At 38.2% G+C, this 21227-nt stretch overlaps 1 long non-coding RNA gene across 1 annotated transcript in view; it reads left to right on the top strand.

The window, feature by feature from the left end:
* LOC141572839 (uncharacterized) overlaps positions 1–21227 on the top strand; it is a 173729-nt gene that overhangs the window by 100134 nt on the left and 52368 nt on the right. The window contains exon 3 of the long non-coding RNA XR_012498332.1: positions 20462–20525. This is a non-coding gene — a long non-coding RNA (uncharacterized LOC141572839). The remainder of the gene's footprint in view (positions 1–20461; positions 20526–21227) is intronic.

Here is a 21227-nt window from a genome sequence, read left to right as displayed (position 1 = left end):
GATAACTAACAATTATTGTGTGCTTACTATATGCTAAGTACAGCCTGCTTAAAGAGTTACCTTTTTAAATATTGGTCATGTTTCCTTTTTTCAGAAATAATCAGACTATTCTCTCTTCTAAATATCTCTGTTATCTGATTATTTTACAATGCTTTTAAAATACATGAAGTTGCATTTAATAATTCTGTGTCTTCCAACTTCATGCACTGAGAAAACATTGAAAATGCTCATTTCCCCTTGTCTGAAATGCACGGAAGACATCTAGTGTTTACAGGGACAATTTGTATCTTTTAAAATATTTAAATGAGAAAATTGGCTATCCTTTCAGTTCTTACTGTGCTTTGTAGTCTTCTGTCTGAAATTCATGAATTCAACTTTTAGCCACAGTTAATAAGTCTGATAATTCAAAAGTCAATTAAAATTTCACTATAAGTTAGTTATCTGAATGTTTTAAGAATTATATATGTAGCTGAATGCCATTTCAACAGAGAAGGTTTATATTTCAACATCTCCCCAATTCTGGGACCCTGTTCAACAAATCTATCAAAAATAATTATAAAATATGCAATTTCCAATCAATTTTAAAAAGATAAAAAGTAAATCAATTATTTTACTATTTCACCTGAAAGAATTGTATTCTGAAATTCGCGATGCCAACACTAGATACATTGAAGACCAAATGACCCATTCACTTCCCCTCAGAGAGGACAGGCCTGGTCCAGGAAAGGGCAAGGTTAGAGTTCAAAATAGAATTGCTTAGGTCACAGGTCTGTATTCCTTTCACATCAGCACTCTGCCACCATGCTGGGAAACAAACAATGAAAAACATGAGGCATTTCACTTTGTAACTAAATATGTCATCTCATGCTTTCTTCCTGTTGTAGTGATTTCTAGCAGTGTGGTTTTGCTGCAGTATACAAGGGGTGATCAAAATATACAGTGACTGTTTAAATAAAAATAAATTATTACAGTGAAAACACATTGGCATTAATCCCCCTCAAAATACCTCCCCCTCATTTCCACGACACTTGTCCCATCATTTGTGTCACTTCTGAAGCAGTTCTGGAAGTCCTCTTTTGTGAGTGTCTTCAGTTGCGCTATCATGGCTGCCTCGATGTCCTGAATCATTTTGACTTTGGGGAAGAGCCAGAAGTCACACCCTACCAGATTGGGTGAATAAGGTGGATGAGGACACACCGTAATGTTTTTATTTGACAGAAATTGCTGTACCAGAAGCGATGTGTGACACGGAGCCTTGTCACGATGGAGGATGATTTATGCCAGCCTTTAAAACATACCTTCTCTCAACTGTAGCTCACACCTGACTGCACCAAACAAGTTAAAACTTGTCACACACTGTTTCTGAGGTTCCACGCACCACTTCCTATATTGAAGATCCCTGCCTATCCATTGGATGGCACTCGGCAGCTGCATTCACCATGTTATTTGATCACACCGCATATACGTATGTGGATTGTACTACAAACAACTTTAAATTATCCTAAACAGAAATCAATTCAAGCTTTAGTCTTACCATGTATATAATTCTTTTCACCCCGTCCTTGAACAGCAAGAAAACTTACTTTCACCATCTATTACAAACAAAAGAAAACAGATGGTTTGAGATGACCAAATTCTCAAAATTGCTAATTATAAAGAGTGAAGTGGCCATAATTTTCATGGTAGTCATTGCAATATTCATTTTTCAATTTTCAGCAATAAGAAACTATTAAAGAACATACTAAATTATATCTATGATATTTGTGCTAATTAGCTTTTCTCCATGTGTTTGCAGAGTAAGTGCCATGGCTCAATTATTCAGCTGACATCCATCCAGAGGGATTTTGTCCATCTGTTTGAACCTATTTTAAACAGGACCATTTAAGAAAATGATCTTATAATAACATATGGTGACTAAATTCAGGGTGTATTTTCCACAGCATTGATCAACTTAGAGAAATTGTCTTATGCAAATACAAATGTTCGCAGCCAAAGTTTTCCTCCCGGCATGGCTGTTGCACAGAAGACAGCAGGAAAATCATGCCATTTGTTTAGGTGGTGCCAGCTGTATGCACTGCTCTCAGTCCTCCTCGGCGGCCGAGGATTGGACCGCTTTATGCTGCATGCTGCACTTGAGGAATATAACGGGTTTATTTACTGATATTTCAGTGCTTTGAAATTCACCGAAGTGGAGTTTGTATTTACATGAACCAGGTTCAAACCTATTGGGTAGGCAGCAGACTGACTTTCTGAATTTAGTAGCCTTATGAGACCCAACTGTCCTGTACAGGGGAAAAGTGATGACTATAACCTTCTAATCTGGTACGACAGCGCCCAGCCTCGTTTGACTTTCCTTTATGGCTCAGTAATGACTTTGGTTGAAAGCTAGACAATACACAGTGTTAGATTATTTCATAATTCACACTGGGACACTTAGCTGTGTCACTGAAATCTTAACAGACAGGTTTGAGTCTGTCTTATTTTATTTGCTTTCATTTTCTATTTTGGGGAAGACTTTGTATGAAATGTTAACGATAGGAAACAGTAAAAAAAAAAAAAGCTCTCCTTCCTATTCCAAAACTATTAGGCTGGTGCAAAGGTCATTGCAGTTTTTGCAATTTTACCTTTTAAACTGCAGTGACTTTTGCACCAACCTAATATGACTTGGTTTTGTGTTCCTACACAGCCAAATATAGGGATCTACTTTCCCAAGACAAATTCTAAGCATTCCTAACACATTACTCTTCCTGCAGAGAGATCTCTTTTACATAAGCTTTACTCCTAAATTTTGATGTTCCCTATAATAATCTCTGTGCTCCTCACCTTCACTGAACCTTTTTCTGCTTTTGAAACTGGAAAGCCACCAAAAATCTGAGACATCTAGATAAGACTTGAGAAGTTGAGTAACTCAATAGTTTATCCAAAAAATAAATAAAACATGAGGAATGCTGTTAAGAAAGACAATAAATGAAGCACAGAGTGACACAGTTAATTCAGTATGGAAAATATGGAAAAAAATCCAGGATTTATAAAATTCACAATTATTTTATTGCTTACTTAATTTTGTCTGTCCTTTTCACTGAGAAGGTAAGACCATGAGAAAAAGAGAATTTGTGTGCCAGTCACCATTATATATCGAATTCCTGGCAAAAATATAATTCATTTGATTCAGTGATTCATCTGTCCCCCACACGTCTCCCCCATTTCCATTTCTGTTCATTGAACTAATGATTGATACAGTATTGCTCAGCAGAATTTCAGTATTTCACTTTTCATAATGTTTTTATTTGTTTTGACTTGTTAAATGTTGAATTCACTAAATACTTCTTTGATCAAAGCAATGATTGACATAATCTTTTCATAAATTGAGGGAGGGAAGGAGAGAGGGAAGGAGAAAGGAGGAGAGAGAGAGAGAGACAGAGAGAGAGAGAGAGAGAAGCTTATTTAGTATCTTGGGATCAAACTAATCTAAAATAATGTCCTAAATAAGTACTTATGACTTGGAAGGAATTTACTACTCAGGCAAAAAATTCCACTCTATAATACCTAAAGAATAAAATTTTCCAAAGAGAAAATACAGGAAGAATCACTGTTAAAAATTCCACATTTTAATATCTTTCTTTTGGTTCTGTCCTCTTTTTCTGTCTTACATTTATCTAATTATATATTTCTTGGCCAGTTTTAACAAGCGTCTTTTTTGAATGTGCTGTCACTACCATTATATAATTTGAGATACTTAAATTACGTTCAATCATTTGTATTCAAGTTGAACGTTTCTCACAGGTAATATTTAAACAAGGGTAGTGATAACATTCTGTTAATACATATGTTTTGGACATAGTGATATCCATACTTTGGTCTCAATTTACTAAATGAAACAACAATAATTAGACACTTTAAATAAGTCTTAAAAGAGTAAATCCATGCGAATTGAGGCACTGTCCATGCGAATGTTTCCCTTCAACATTTTCTTTCTAAGAACTTAAGGTAATAATTGTATTTTACTTTTCAAATTATAGTTTTAATCCTGTGAACAAATGTGAAGCTATTCAGGGGAGGGACTTGGTCATCTTTTCTGTCTTGAGATTTCTAAACCTAAAATATGGAAGGTGCTTAGTACAGTTTAGATGCCCAATAAATATTTACCGAATATGAACTAAAGAATGGTTTCTGATACAATGGTCTTGGAGTTGAGGAATCATTAAATCATTAGGAGCCTTGCTTCAAGTGGACAGGATGAGGTAAGAGAGAGTGGTGAGTGGAAATAGTTATAGAGAAGGTACATAAAGAACCAGCCAGGTGAGAACTCTGATGGTCTCACCCACCCTATTCAGATGGCATCTGAGCTGTAACTTACCCTGTCTGGGTCCACTGGTCAGACAAGATAGAATCCACGTGCCTGCTTGTTTTCCACACGGGACCCTCGACACCATATACTGTAAATGCCTTATTTCCTTGAGAAATGTTGCCTGAATCATCAACTTATCTATACTGGGACCAAAGACAGGATACGGGAGGGGAGTGCAGGGAAATCGTTTTCACTCGTATCATTGATTTGTTCTCTGGACATGCAATATAACTCCTCTAACGTTCTTAAAGTTCTATACTGCAAGCTCTGTTAAATTGAAATATTTCAGTAGACCTAATAGGGATTCAGTTTGCATTCAGTAAACATTTATGGAGGGCCAAATATATGCCAGGCATGGTTCTAGGTGTTAGGGATATACTGAGAAGGAAATAGCCATTTGAGTGTATATGTGTGTAATATGTATATTTAAGCATACGTATTATAGATGTATTTACATATGATGATGGAAATAATTCTATACTTATAAGCGTATATTATAAATATGTCTATATATTAAATATGTAATATCTGTATTACAGACTGCACATACTTTTGATAAAAAATTGGACTTAACATATACTGCCAGGGGAAATACTAAAAAAAGATAAAAATTGTTATTTATATAAATAACAAGAATATTATCAAGTTTTCCATCTTTTATTGGTTTTTAGTACTTATGCATGCAATTTTTTATTTAACATGACCTCAGATTGAACTGTAGCAATGCATTTTTTCTTTTCTTTTTGTTTTTCATTAGTTTATTGGGGTGACAGTTGTTAGTAAAGTTACATAGGTTTCAGGTGTACAATTCTGTAATCCATCATCTATATATCACATTGTGGGCTCACCACCCAGAGTCAGTTCTCCTTCCATCACCATATATTTGATCCCCTTTACCCTCATCTATCACCCCCGTCCCCCCTTACCCTCTGGTAACCACTAAACTATTGTCTGTGTCTATGAGTTTCTGTTTCTTCATTTGTTTGTCTTGTTCCTTTGTTGTTTACAGTTTTATATCCCATATATTAGTGAAATCATATGGGTCTCAACTTTTTCTGTCTGACTTATTTTGCTCAGCATTATAATCTCAAGATCCATCCATGTTGTTGCAAATGGTCCTATTTCATCTTTTCTTATGGCAGAACAGTATTCCATTGTGTATATATAGCACAACTTCTTTATCCAATCATCTATTGAAGGACACGTTGGTTGTTTCCATGTCTTGGTATTTTTTTTAGTTTATTGCATGAAAATACCAATAAAAATTAGAGAAATTTCACACACAGGTTGTAGCACTAATAATCGACTTGCTGTATGTAGCATGTATTTACAGAAATTTCACTTGTTTGGCCTTCAGAGTCTCACCGTGAATTTTTACAAATTAAGAGCATCCTCAGAGGAGGTCTACAGATGCCGCCAGTAAATGAATCATCAGTTAGGAAACACAGCAGTGCTGCTCAGGAAAGCTCACCACAGCCGCATTTGGGTGACTGCCATCCATGCTGTCTGAGCCGGTGAGCCCAGCCACATGGGAGGCAGTGGGATGATAAAGGGCTGAGACAAGTCAGGGACATTGGTAGGGCTATCCTGGAAACTCTTTTCATGCGATCTATGCATTTTAGTTGTTCAGACCTTTCTTAAGTGCTAAAGAATGAAAAATGCAATATGCCACAGTCACCAACACACTTAAGAGACAAGAAATTGCATCTATCACAACAATTTTTAAGATGCTGTAGATCCTATGGAGGGAATAGCGCTGAAATCAGCCAAAGGTGAAGCTGATGGATGACGCCATTAGGTTTTTGACACTGAAATAGAGAAACGCAGTAAAATCAATACTGAGAAATGAGAGGAAAGCAAAGTACTGACAAGGGCTAGGTCCTTCTAAATAATTTCTTCAACCATAATTTAATCTTATATTTCTCCTAAAACTGTATTGCTTAATAGCATTCTTTTTATAAATAAATGATTTTAAAAGAGATTTCACTTCTCACTGTGTGCAGCCAGGGAGCTTTTCCTGACTGCTCTTGTAGGTTATCAAGACAGTGTTTATGGGTGTCAGGGTATGTTAGGTATAATTAATTTCATATGTCATCATTAAATAGCATGATTCAATAAGCTGGAGGCTTATATTAATATTTCATTAAAATATTTCTAAGAAAAGAAAATACGCTGCAGAATAAATAAAGGATGAAGCAAAATAAGAGAATGGATCTATCTAAAAATAAAAACTACCCAAAACCCCTTAAAGTAAAAATAACAATTGAGTATAATGGGAAAAAGGATGACTGCCATCCGGACACGGGAAATCACGGGGGTGCCTGGTAGTTGGAGCGCAGATAGACCCCCACCGACAGAGTGGAAGCATCACAGTGCCATCGGGCACTGCAGGAAGGCCGGGTGAGGAGCAAGGGCGTCCAGGACATGTCAGTCACACTCCCCTGGGAACCTAGTGATTAGCAGTATTGGCTACAAAAAACTCTCTAATAAACAGCAATTACACACTAACATCTGTGTTAATGGAAAATGGGTCAGGAGGCTAAGGGTATATACAAGGTGTGATCAAATGATATAGTGAATGTTTAAATAAAAAAAAATCATTACAGTAAAAGACACATTGCCTTTAATCCCCCTCAAAACACTCCCCCTCACTTTGAACAAACTTATTCCATTGTTCTTGCCACTTTCTGAAGCAGTTCTGGAAGTTCTCTTTCATGAGTGTCTTTAGTTGTGCTGTCGTGGCTGCCTCAATATCCTGAATTGATTCAAAACATGTTCCTTTCATGGTCATTTTGACTTTGGGGAAGAGCCAGAAGTCGCACAGCACCAGATCCAGTGAATAAGGTGGATGAGGACACACTGTAATGTTTTTATTTGATAGAAATTGTCCTACCAGAAGCCATGTGTGACACACAGTGTTGTCATTATGGAGAATGAAACTGCTAATTTCTCAGGCCATTTTCTACATACATCATTTCCTAAATGCTCTACAAATAATATCAAGGTAATATTAATTGTGTTTTTGACCTTGATGGAATTGTGCAAGCTGAATTTGTACTCAGGCACACTACAATGAATTCCAAATAAGGGCTTATTAGAGCATTTAAGAAATGATGTGTGTAGAAAACATCCTGAGACATGGGTTTCATCCTCCAGCATGACAATGCCCTGTGTCACCTATCACTTCTGGTATGGCAATTTCTGTCAAATAAAAACATGACGGTGTGTCCTCATCCACCTTATTCACTAGATCTGTCACCTGAGACTTCTAGCTCTTCCCCAAAGTCAAAATGATTCAGGACATGAAGGCAGCCACAAGAGTGCAACTAAAGACCCTCATGAAAGAGGACTTCCAGAACTGCTTCAGAATGTGGCAAGAACGATGGAATAAGTGTGTTCAAAGTGAGGGGGAGTATTTTGAAACGGATTAATGGCAATGTGTCTTTTCCTGTAACAATTTTTTTTTTTTTAATTTAAACATTCACCATATTTTTTTTTATCACACCTCATATACAATAACATGTAATGTCCAGCAAAGCAATCAGGCAACAAGTAGGAATAATTTTTCCAAATATTTTTCTATAGCAGTCATGTATGCTATTTGCCATGAATTTATTGATTAAACACTCTGAACATAATTTACAAAATCTAAACTCTTTCAAATCCTGGCTCTCCCTTTAAGTTTTCACATCACACTGGCTTTTTTTTTTTTTTTTTTTTTTTTAATTTTAGTGAAGTTTTCCTTTTTAATATTGAAGAAAAAATAAACTGTAAAGATTTATAGGCTATGACACAAGATTCTTAGAGATTTCTGTTTCCTTTAGATTGCTTCTTTTATGGAAACATTTTTCTTCTCTGCACCAATAGAGTTATTTCTTCTCCTCACTGTGAAAAAAGAAATATATATATATATATATTTATATATATATATATAAATATATATATATATATATTTGATTAATATATATATATTTTTTTTTTTCCTTTTTTGACCACCTCCTCTTGGAGATAGACATAACTGAAAGCAAAAAAATATTAAATCTATCAGATTTAATAACCCTAATACCAGGTTCTGAAAAACTTAATAATAAAAGTAGTTTTAGTGTTTGAACATGATTACCCTTTATTGATTGTATTAGATTTTTTAGAATTGACCTCTGTTGTGGCTAAACAATTACATAATGCAATAACCCAATTTTACTTTTTGTTAAACATACAAGTCTGCATATATGAAATGCACATTGGAGAGCTGCTCTACAAATATATTTATTGGAAATATATATTCATATGTATCTTATGTTTTATATAATATATAATAAATAATTGCTTAATAAAAGTAAATATACTAAATGTAATATATAGTATATATTACGTAATACATACGAATATATAGTACATATACATTTATTATATATATATTATAGCAAAGATGCTATAAAAGGATATTTATGTGGGCTGTACATTGCAAGGTCACATACATATAGTACCATTATATTCAATTATACATGCATATTTTTGTAATTACTGTTTTCATAAGGAAACAAACATATTTGTCATGGTATTAGGAACAAAAATATGTATTTGTGGTGATGCTTTTCTAGATAACAAGCTTGAATCTTTTCATCTAAAATGCCCCTTTTATTCTTTCTTCCTTCTGAAGAATGTGTGGTGTTTCCCAAGTAATTCTGGTCTATAACATATCAAGGCCAGTTTGCAATGAGAAGAATTTTGTTTGATATAATAGTATGTAATTTTGTATATGATAATTTGGGTGCTACTTAAACATCATGTACTTAGTAAGTACCGGGATTAGTCAGGGCAAGTTATCCCTACTCAGCATCAAGTGCCTTGTCTTTTCCAGTTTAGCAAACTGTTCAACATCTTGCAAGCACTTAGCAAACTCCAACTGACTTGAATGGCAGAGTCAGAATAAGTTAAACTCTTGAAGCTGCATTCCATCACCATGACATGAAAGTATAATCTAATGGCCTTGATCAGTGACAGACTCCATCAGATACCTCAGCTGAGCTTCCTTGTAGCATTATGGTAAATAGACAGTTTTTAGTGAAGTGAATCTATATTGACTGTTGGATAATTAATTTTTAAAATAGAATAAATGTTATTTTGTGTAGAAAAGCGAATTTTGATTAAATGTTAAATCACTTATTGTTTAGGCAGTTTATATTTAAATACAATTGGCAAAATAAATTTGGTAGAATTTACCACAGATATATTTACTTGATCCCTTATGATGTTCTACTCTTCAACTTTATAATTATAGGAATTCTTCTTTGCTTCATTCCTAAGTTTATTGGATTCTCCTCTTGATGCTCCTCTCTACCCTTTGTTCATGTTTTTTCCTCTTCCTTCCTGGGGCCTGAGTCTGAGGGAAGGGATGGCAGCCTTACCTGGCCACAGATGTAATGGTTTGTCTGGTGATTATTACCTGGTGAAGGGATACATGCAAGAACAAACTTCAGTTATTCAGACACCACTGCAGTTTTGTTTCATGTGTAAGCACGCAGGTAGAAAGGAGTCCACAGTATGCCTATTTCATTAGTATAATAAAATATATTTCACTTTAATAAAAAGATAAAATTTTAAATAAAATACCATTTTGACTCAGTAGGTGGCACTTTATAAGGCTGTGATATGAGCAAGAAGCAAACATTGTGTTAAATCACTGCTCTTTGGGGGTTTTGTTAGCGCCTTTAGCCCCACATACCTTAATACTCCAGGTACTGTGACCATGGCAACAACGTTGAGTTTGTTCCAAGGATGTGTGATCATTTACTGCCAATATTAATTTTCCTACATAAGTGGAATACATTGTTTCCAGCAGCATTTTTTCAAAATATAAAATTTAATTCTGAATATAAAAGTATCCAAATAATGAAGGAAATTTAGAACAACCTGAATTCACAAAGGTCCACAGCAAGGAAGCCATAATTACCCATGAGCAAGCTTGGGACACACCCCCAACACGAAACAGGGATGAGTGCTGGGCAACAGTGTTTGTTACATGCGTTTACCTCTCTCTCTCTCTCACCCCCTCCCCGTGTGGTGTGTGTGTGTGTGTGTGTGTGTGTGTGTGTGGAGAGAGAGAGAGAGAATCTATTATAAATATATGTGTGTATATATAATTCGTGTCATAGAGATAGAAAGACAGAGAAAAGATGCAAGCAGAACTATATTATATCACTTTGGAAATCTGTATCTGAATTACAATAAACTGCATAAGAGGAGATACAAAGATTGATGTATTTACTGAATACTTTCAGTATTTATAGCAAAAATAGAATATAATAAGTGCTAAAGAATTGCTGAATTCTTGAAAAGCTAAAAACCATTGTTTTAAGCATTGGCCTCATTGCTCTTTTTGCTTGCTCTTCTGGGCAATCTGCATGCAACTAAGATCCCCTTGAGGAAGATAAATCAGGGCACCACTTTTCTCATAATTACACACACCCACACTTCTCTTCTGGAGGCATGCTGGATAGGAAAGATGTTCCAGAAGCAGCCGTGGGAGCTGTCAGGCCTGGGCTCATCACTTGTGTTGTGGGAGCGTGCAGCACACTCCCGACGTGGTGGTTCTGCCTTTCTGCCCTTGGGGGACAAGGTGCCCTTCACAATGATGGACGTGGACCACACTTTGGGGGAGCAGTCAGGTGTCCCCGTAATATGATGGTCCATGCATGCGTCAAGACGAAACAATCCTGACTGTGACATATGAGGCACTGACCATCACTTTAATTCCATAAGAACCATTCTCTTTCTATTATCCAACTTATTTTTCATTCAACTAAAACTAAAATTTGTATTAATATGTGGGTAGCAAGGGAAATTAAAATGCCAAAAAAATAGAATACAAATGGACTAATCAAGTATAATAACATTGTGCAGAAAACATTTTTTGTTTAAAGACAATTTTTGCATAAAACTCATTTGTGTACATCTAAAATTACTGTACTAAGCTCAATTTTTAAGTTAAAATGCTTTTGTTTTAGAACTTTAAAACTGAATTGTATAATTTCATCTCATTTTCTCTAGTCAGCAAAGTAGCATCTGTTTGGCTGTTCAGTTTAGCTTCTGAGATTCATCTCTGGAGTCTCTTTATAAAACAAAATTGTTCTGTCACTCTTCTGTGCCTTTACGCATAGCAGACACCTCTGAACGTGCAATTTTTGAGTCATGATACTTTAGTTTGGCAGTATTTCTAAGTCAACGTATGACCCGTGGACCGGTGAACACCAATTCCGTTTCCCAGCGTGAAAGCCTGGCCACACCCGCGTCCCTCTGTATTCCGCTCACATCTACCTCTGTGACAAGCCGCAGTTCTTGCTCATCCTGTTTACAAGTTTCACCAATAATGTTCACTTTTATATCATTTGCAATGTGGTAAGCAAACACTTGCTTATTTTTCACCCGTGTTACTTAGTACAACTATTATAAGAATATGAGTTTCAGGGAACAAAGAAGCTAAACTTGACTTCCTAAAGTGTCAGGCCCATGTGTCTGTTCATAACCTGCAAGCTGAGAAGCATTTGGACCCTGAATACTTGGAGAAGTAAAGGAGATTATTTAGATTATTGAAAAGGGACTGTGGTGAAATTAGCAGCAGTGTTGCTTCTCCGCCTCCCTGAGTCCTGTGCAGTCACAGCTGCCTGAAGTAGCCCAGAGCCCATCTGGTGCTGTGCTTCCGGAAGTCATTTAGAAATTCAGTCTTTTCTTTCTTTAACGACCCGTGAAGTCAATCAGTCTATGGAGCTTTGTGGAATTTCCTCACCAGGACAATCAAACCAGTTTCTAAGCAGTCATTATATATAACATTGTTTTAGCTTCCTTAGGGTGGTTTGTATAAATAATTATCTTATTGGTATACTTTTTTCTAAAATAAAATACAGTGCCGTTTGATACATTTGCCAGTAATTCCTGAATAACTGCTAACCGTAAGCCTTTTCTTCTATTAAGTAGTCAGGTGATGCTAAACTACTGTATTTCCCGAAAATAAAACCTAACTGGAAAATAAGCCCTAGCATGATTTTTCAGGATGCTCGTAATATAAGCCCTAACCCAAAAATAAACCCCAGTTAAGATTGTCAGCCAGATGAATGCATTTAGTACATTAGCTGCAACACACGACGGATGTATCAAATTATAAAATAATAATATTAATATATAATTAAATATAAATAATATTGACAATACTTAAATGATAATATAAATTATAATTAAGTATTTGTAAATACTCAAGCGGGCACCTTAGGACAAGAGGTAAACGCCTATGTAAACAGATGAACTTGAGACTTATTGCCGAATGACCAGAGTACAGACACAACGCTCGAGTAACGTGTGCACTTGATAACCAACAGATGTGGTTGTGTCTAATATGAATCTTCATAATTCAATATGTCCTGTGTTGTAACGGACGTACTTAATGCACTCGGGTGAAATAAAGAAATGTTTTCTGAATTTTGGTGCCTGCAATTTTGCGTCACTTTTGTGTGGACCATCATTCTTACCTGTCATCATTTTTGTTACCACTCCTGTCTCATAAGTCTTCAGTTAACGCTTGATTTAATGGTAGATTTAAAGGGAATAATATTTTCACTCCCAGACAAGATGAGTGCAAAAAGAAAGAGCTATTCCATCGAGACAAGAAAGGAATCATGGAATCTTATGGCTTTCTGCAAAGAGAAGATGTTGGATCTCCGAATGGTCTGAAAATGCGAGCAGAGTACGATAACCTCAGCCAACAGGTGGACGAGGGAAACGCTAAGAAGCAAAAGTGTGGATCAGGTCGGCAACCATTATTTCCTGAGCTGGAAGACATCACCTGTGAATGGATTGCTGACAGAAGAGCAGAGGCTCTGGTTGTACGCAGGGCTGATATTCAAGCATTTGCCCTTGCAATGGCACCACAGTTAGAAATATCCCCAGAAGAATTCAAAGCATCACAACACTGGCTGGATGGCTTCCTTCAGCGATATGCACTGTCTCTAAGATCGACAACACTGTTCAAGCTGGATGATACTGAAGTTATTAAACATGCACTTGCACTTTTCTAAACACCAACTCTCCAGCGTGATTGCTATGGATGAAACTGCAGTGTTTATGGACCAAGGATCTCAAATGACAATTGATCAGAGGGGTGCCTCGTCAATCTACATTCCCTCCACTGGTTACAAAAAGTACACGTGTTACCTGTATTTTGGCAATTCATCTGGATGGAAAGAAAGCCCCACCTCTAATCATCACTAAGGGCAAGAAAGATAAGGTTGAACGTGTTTCAGGCATTTATGTTCTGGAAACTGAAAAAGCCTGGTGCACACAGCAGTTATAAGGAAGTGGGTCGATTTAATGCTGGCACTTGTTTTGCGACGTGGCCAAAGAGGTCTGCTAGTCTGGGATTCAGCCAGCACTCACCATGCTAAAGACATGAAGAACTTCCTTGCAGAGAGAAGAATAGATCAAATAATTATTCCCGCAGGAATGACTGCCGATCTCCAGACCCTTGATATTGTAATAAACAAGCCATTCAAGGACAATTTGTGCATGGAAATCAATGACTACATTGAAAATAGAATGGAGAGAAATCATTGTGGAAACTTTGTGAAGCCTAGCCTGCAAGAGATCGTGACTTGGGTGAAGAATTCATGGGATAAAATCACTGACAGCTGTGTTGCCAATGCACTACGAGCAGGCTACATGGGCAAGAAGTGCTCATTTAAGGAGGGCTCTATTGCTGGACAGGAGAGATTAGGGCCTATGTTTCTACAGGAAATGGAGTTGCAAGAAATTCAAGCTGGAATTTGGGATTTGGAGAGTTATGACGATGTTCCAGAAGAAGATGACATGACTGTATTTGAATAAATGTAGATTGTTGTACATGAAAAAATAAGACATCCCCTGAAAATAAGCCCAAATGCATGTTTTGGAGCAAAAATTAATATGACACCTGGTCTTATTTATGGGAAATATGGTGGATAAGAAGGGGAAAACTGTTACAGTATATGCAGAACATGGACAGAGCACACGTATTTTGTCATCTTGATGATAAATTCTGATCAACTCACACTTACTTTAGCTGGGGTGATTTCTATCAATTCCAAAGAAGGTTGAAAGGCATTGGTCAATTTTGCCAGAAGCACAGACTGCTCCATACAAAGATGGCCTAGAAGAAAGTTTTATCAAGAAACTTATCACAAATAATTTGAGTTAGAGGAATTAAAATTAACTGCTAATACCTGTGAATACATGTATTATATACATATATAACATATATATGTATGTATATATACACATACATATATAACAAAAAATAAACATTAAAATAATCCATATAATGGACAAATTGAACCTGTAGGAACTGAGTGACGTACAATTGCATAACTATATATGATGCACAGTACAATTTGATACAGTGTGTGCCTGCGCACGTAAATAACACTCTCGTGTCCGTCATTAGAATTCTGTTTGCTTGGATTTTCATCATGCTGCCAGTAGATTGTCATTGTCACTGACAAATATGTAAACTACTTGAAATATTTACCACGTGCATGTTTTCCCCTCTTTCCAGATCAAACATACAGTTTTATGCAGTGTCATGTAAATCGTTTCCATCATTTTGCCGAGTCTGGTGACTAAGAAAAAACTTCAACGGATTACTCTCTGTTTCAGTCTCTTGGACTTTTCTTAAACTTATGAATAGTTAATGCTGATCAAGTACAAAGCACACAGAATCGTCCAAGTCCTTTACACATTGAGGCCAGGACAAATTGGTTTGGTTGCATATAACCTAACTCAAGTTAGAGTCGCTTTGGCAAAGAGAGAGATTTTTGCTTAAAAAATAAATTCAGAGGTAGGTTTTCTGAGGCAGTGCCTAGGGTTCTATGCCGCCATTACGTTCTGGGTACTTCCTGTGTTTCTGACCCGTCATTGCTCTTAAGGTCTGACCCTTGTTCTTAGGGTCCCTCGCTGTCTCAACACCCCAGGTGTCACAGAAGTTCCCTCATGCCCTTATTATTCAATGCTCCTTTCGTCCAAGGACTTCGGCAACCACTGATCTGATTCTGCCCTTTATATTCTTGCCTTTTCCAGAATGAAAAAGTGATAAATGGAATCACACAGTAGGTAGTTGATGTGGGTGGTTTTCTTCACGTAACAGGTGCTTTGAGGCTTATCCATGTTGTGCAGTGTTAGTCGTGGCGTTCCCCATGCCTGAATGCTGTTCCCGACTACGAGTGTTCTAGTGTCTCCCATTCACGATCCATGCACGCTTGGGTGACAGCACGGGGCTCTGAGGAATCAGGCTACTACATACATCCTTGTAGAGATGATTACAAGGACACATGTTTTCATTTTTCTTGAGAAAGCTAGGAATATGTAAAATAGAAAAATAATTTCCTAGCTGTTCCCTTGGCAAGCTATGGCCCAGGGACACAATATAGCCATTTTCGTAATGAGGTTTTATTGAAACAGAGCCATGCTGTGGTAGGCTCAGAAACAGTGCCCTCTCCAAATTTGTTTAAATAAAAAATGAAAAACATGGTCACATCCTAATCTTTGGATTTTGTGAATCCATTTATTTGCATAGTAAAGGGGCTTTACATTTGAGATTAGGGACTTTGAAATGGGGCGATGGCTCCGAATTGACTATAATCACCAGAGTCCTTCCTACAGGGAAGCACGGGGATCAGATTCAGTAGCAAGAGGTGTAAGGATGGGAACAAGAGGTCATGCAGATGTGAGGAAGGGGTGTGGAGCCCAGGGATGCAGGCAGACCCGGAGATGGAAATGTAAGGAAACGGGTTCTCCTTGAAGCCTTTCTGGACGGCAACCATGCTGACACTGATTTCTGAATCCCACCTGCAGGAGCACAGAGCAGTGTTGCTCACGCCGGAGTCAGGTGGGATCCATTACAGCTGCCGCTGGGAACTATGCTGAAGCCCTGTGCTTACTTTGCCCCCCACTGATGGGTGTTCTGGTGGCAGGGTTGAGTCTTTGCCCAGAATCCAGGTTGGCCATATCTAAATTATGCACTTTCTGCCCCTTTCTACAAAAAAGCTGCACAAAAATTAATAATTTTTTTTACTAAAATGAGAAAGATTCTCAGTTTAAAATAAGGACTCCCTCTCCAATTTCATAAGACTTTTTCCAAATATCAGGTAATGATACTTCTTGTACTTATCAGTATATATAGTTGCCGGTGTATATGTATGTGTGTTTAATTCTGTGATGAATCTTTGAATGCAGTAAAACTTGCCTGATGTTTTTTTCTTCACACTAGTAGAATCATTTCTTGCATGTACTGGTGTTCTAGAACTATTTATAGAGTTAGAAAAAAAGGTATTTGGAATAAAATCCTTCAATTTATGGTTATTGTGTAGCTCTGGTGGACGCCTTATAAGTGATTATGAGTTCGTTATCGCAATATTAATTAAACCCTACAGTGACATCCCTACAATGACATATATTTGAATTTCCTTGAGCTGATGTGATAAACACCAATGAAAATGTAATACAAACTAATCTTAACATTTTTATGTAAAAGTCTATATTTCTTCACAGTTATTAAAAAGGAGAGAATGCCAACTAGAGAAGGCAATATTTGAGGAAATAACCAAAGGAAGTGGAGGAGTGAATATGAAAATACCTAGGGATGAAATCCCAGCCTGAGCAAAACACAACCAAGACTTTTGGTCAAGAGTCTCCTTGAAACAGGAGATGAATACAAAATGATTAGAGCGGCTGAGATGCACTGAGTTTAATTGTTTGTAGCCAGTGGATTAGGCTGTTGGTTATAAGTCTCTATTTCTGAAGAACTGTCCAGTGCTGAACAGGCGATTGATCATTTGCCAGAGTTTTTGGTTATAAATGGATTCTTTTTCTTTTCATCATTAATTGTTATGAGATCATGAGAGTGTCTAAGCAACAATCAATATTATTATGAAACAGGATGCAGCTGTAAATACCGAGAGTCTCCGCAGGAAGGCCTGACGACACTCATCGGCGATCCTTGTCACAGAGGTGAAATCGAGAGTGAGAGTGAAAGAGCACCAGAGATGGAACGGAGGGCAACACTAACATGTAGAGACCAAGAAGAAAGAGAAAAAGCAGCGAAAGGGACGCGGAGCCTGCCGAGACGAGGCGATGCGCCAGAACAGAGGGGCTGAGCCAGTCATCTGAGGGTTGACCCACACCCGGAATGCAATGGAGAAAATGTCAGAAGCAGCTTAATAAAGAAGTGTAGATGTGACTGTCTGACCACAAGATATGAGACCAAGTTTTGAAAATAAGAAAAGACACATCTACTGTACACTGCTGACACATGCATTCAGCAGAAGTCTTGAAATTTTTCTGTGCAATTTCCAATAATAGAAAAATCAGGTGCAATACCTATGGATTTTGAAATCAAAACTAATTTTCAAACATATGGACGTCATTAGTATCAATAAGCTTTTATTCAAGTATTTTATTAGAGTCTCTCTTAGGAATTCACTTATCAGATTACAGTCCACGAGCTAAATAGCTTCTTCCTCTCTAGTCATTTCGAGAGGGGAACTCGGGGTGAGTGGAGGATGCGGACCTGCAGAGAGAGACTGAACGTGGGCGGGCCGTGTGGTGGGCGGGCCGTGTGGTGGGCGGGCCCTGTGGTGGGCGGGCCCTGTGGTGGGCGGGCCCTGTGGTGGGCGGGCCCTGTGGTGGGCGGGCCCTGTGGTGGGCGGGCCCTGTGGTGGGCGGGCCCTGTGGTGGGCGGGCCCTGTGGTGGGCGGGCCCTGTGGTGGGCGCGCATGGAGGGCTTCTGTTCCTGTAGACAGAAAACCTTTCCACGGAGTTGTCACTGTCTGTGTATCTTGTGGACATGTCTCTGTGGCAGAAACATTAGGAACAAAGTTACTTTGTGAGTGAAACAGTGCCTGCCTGGGTGACCATACATTAAAGAGGCTTGTCAATTGTGAGCTTCTGAAGCCAAACTTCAGACAGTGAGAAAGAGTTAAAATCTCCTCAGGAAGGGAAACCCATCAATCAAAACAATTCTATGCTCAAAACATCTATAAAATTGGTAATATTCAGAGGATTCATGCAAGGTGTTAATTGGGTCACTTCACTCCAGTTAGGTAAAAAAAAAAGAAAAGAAAAGAAAAGAAATCCAAGCTTCTAACTAGGTGATAATTACATTCATTCTTGTACAATGAAATGACTCTAAGTGGGTGGAAAATTCTTTGCATCGAGCTAGACAAAGGCAGAGTAGAAATCAGTGAAGTATAATCAGAGAGAATAGAATTAGGATAATGAAATTTATAACTACATATAATTAGCATTATAACAACCTTGTATTGTGCATAATTAGTAGTTTTCCAGCAGGTTGATTATTCAATTTTAATCACAGAGTTTTTGGTTTTATTCTCCCTTAACAAGAATTTTGATTGCTGTGTTACTTTTTTTCTTAAAGTATTGATTTGATTTTTTTTCTGACCCTTGAATTTAAATCTGTTTGTGAAATAAAATGTCTTTCTGAAGTTTTAAATATTTTCTAAATATGGGATTTTCAGTGATGTGTGCTTTCTTTGTAGGAAATGCCTTTTGTAATTCAATCTTGGATATTTAATTTTGCTAATTATAGTCATTAAGTTTTTCACTGGTGCCTTACTGTCAATCATATTTTAACAGACATTTCTTTCCTTCATTTTCAACCACACTGGCTGTTTTGCCGTCAGACACCAGCAGTTGTGAAAATACAGGACACACTGGTTTCAGAGCAACAGTTTGTGCTTTGTCCCTCACAAATGTGCCTGTGACTGGGCTTTTCCAGGCCATTCTGAGACAGGTCAGATGGCAACAGTGATGGAGAAAGGGGACTTTTGGAGGCCCCACAGCTGGTCTGCCTCCTCCCTGTTGCCAGGAGGGCTTCTGAGCGTCATAGCTACTGAGCTCCTGGCAGCCCTGGGATGGGGGGAGGGGAGGAGCGTGCACACACCTGGATGTTCTTTCTGGATCTCCGCAGGTTCTTGAACAGACACCCCTCACATTGCTGCAAGCATTTGGTCAATTTCCAGAGTCCTGAAAAAGTTGATTTGACAAGTTGTGCCCTTTCGTGTTTTCTTCTGTGGAAGAGTGGATTTACCGAGGTCCTGACTCTGCCACTCCAGAAATCTCGCCTCTACTTTGGACTTTTAAGTTAGAGCCTAGGCGCCTATGTGGAAACTGAAGAAGGAGAAACTGAAACTGTACTTTTGAATCTGAAGTTCAAGGGAATGTCTGGCCTGGAAATACAATGTTGGGAGTTGGCATAGAGATATCTCAAATCATGAGATCATGCAGGGAGCGACAGTAGATACAAGGAAAAAGAAGTGGATGGGGGTTTACCGCTGTCACCTGTGGATACATGCCTTAAACATGGCGCTAAAAATTGGGTGCAAGTGTCTCACTGAACTCTACTCACGTGTTTAGTGATTTTCTAACCAGACAATCCGTCTGGTTGGTTGACTATGTCCCTGAGGAAAATGGACATTCTCCTGAGTCAACCTTAGATTGCATTTTGTTCTAGAAAATATTTGGTATTTTCGATGTGATTTTAAATATGCCCAATAATTTTCCATTACTTTTTCTTTCTAGAGAGTGAAAAAAGAGGGTTTGGGAAATGTCAAAAATCTCATTGTAAACTTTAGTTGCTTCACAGTTTTCTCTTACATATACCAATAGCTTATCCTCCACTCTAACAGGCATTGTATTTAGCTATTCTACATACAGAATATACCCCTAAGAAACACACACCCTTGAGAATTACCACTCACACAACCATATGAATTCATACCTAACGTTAACATGGCTCTATCAGTGTGATAAAGAAAGGGTTCTGTTGCGTTTTTCATCCCAACACTTTGAATATCAACCCAAGAGTTCAGGTGTTACTCTAAGCGTTCTGAGCAGAAAGGTATTTAATCCACAGAATTGATATCAAAAGTGATTCAAGGACTGGAAGAACGAGAGCAGGAGGAGCGTGTTAACCTGTCACCTGGGAGGAGCCCGGCCGGCACTGCGGGGTCACCGCCTGGGGTCTCTGTCTCATCCCTTTTTCTCTAATCTCACGGGATCCTCTCCCCTTTTCAGCCTCCAGGGAGCACATGCTGGCGAGGAAGTCTGGGAAGAGGGAGAAGCAGAATTCCCAGCACATGTAAGTAGTGACACAGGCCCAGTTGTTTGTATGTCATGTACATACATATGTATATATTTTTGCCTCAGACAACCAAAGCCAAAACAAAAAAAAGCGTAGATTTTATTCATATGTGACAAAAATTTTATTTATATGTATATGCACCTGTCCTCAAAAAGCATATTATTTTTAAACAGCCCAACCATTTCAGTTGTCTGAGGTAACTGAGCTGGTATGTGATAGACAGTTTTTAATCATTAAGTGTGCGAGTAGGATATGGTAATGGAGCCATACCTAGAAGTAGCCCTCCTCCTGGAATTTGGGCCCTGTGATTCCAGAAAGGGACAGGCCACCGTGTGTCCTTGCAATTCGCGGGGACTTCCAGCTGTGCCAAACCAGAATCTGTCCTTCGTCTTGCCATCATGGACCAGGACTGACCCTCCTGGAGAAGGTGTCTCCTGCTTTCCACAGAAACGCACACGTCATGTTCAAAGTGAAGCCCTGGTCTTCCCCTCCCCGGCGCCAGAGCCCCCAGGTCTTCTGTCGTGTTTTCTAACCGTGATCTACTCAGCTATTGTAGAGAGAGAACTAGAAGTTAAGGGCATCCATCCCTTCCCCTGCCCGGGGAGACCCTGCCTCAGCACGTGCTGTTGATGGCAACAGCCAGCTGCATCCCGGATTTGTCCTACTCTCCGTTTCCATGGCCACCGAGCTCGCTAAGCC

The sequence above is a fragment of the Rhinolophus sinicus genome, linkage group LG07 (genome assembly GCF_036562045.2).
Source record: "Rhinolophus sinicus isolate RSC01 linkage group LG07, ASM3656204v1, whole genome shotgun sequence".
NCBI lineage: Eukaryota > Metazoa > Chordata > Mammalia > Chiroptera > Rhinolophidae > Rhinolophus > Rhinolophus sinicus.
This window is presented reverse-complemented; position numbering and strand designations above follow the sequence as displayed.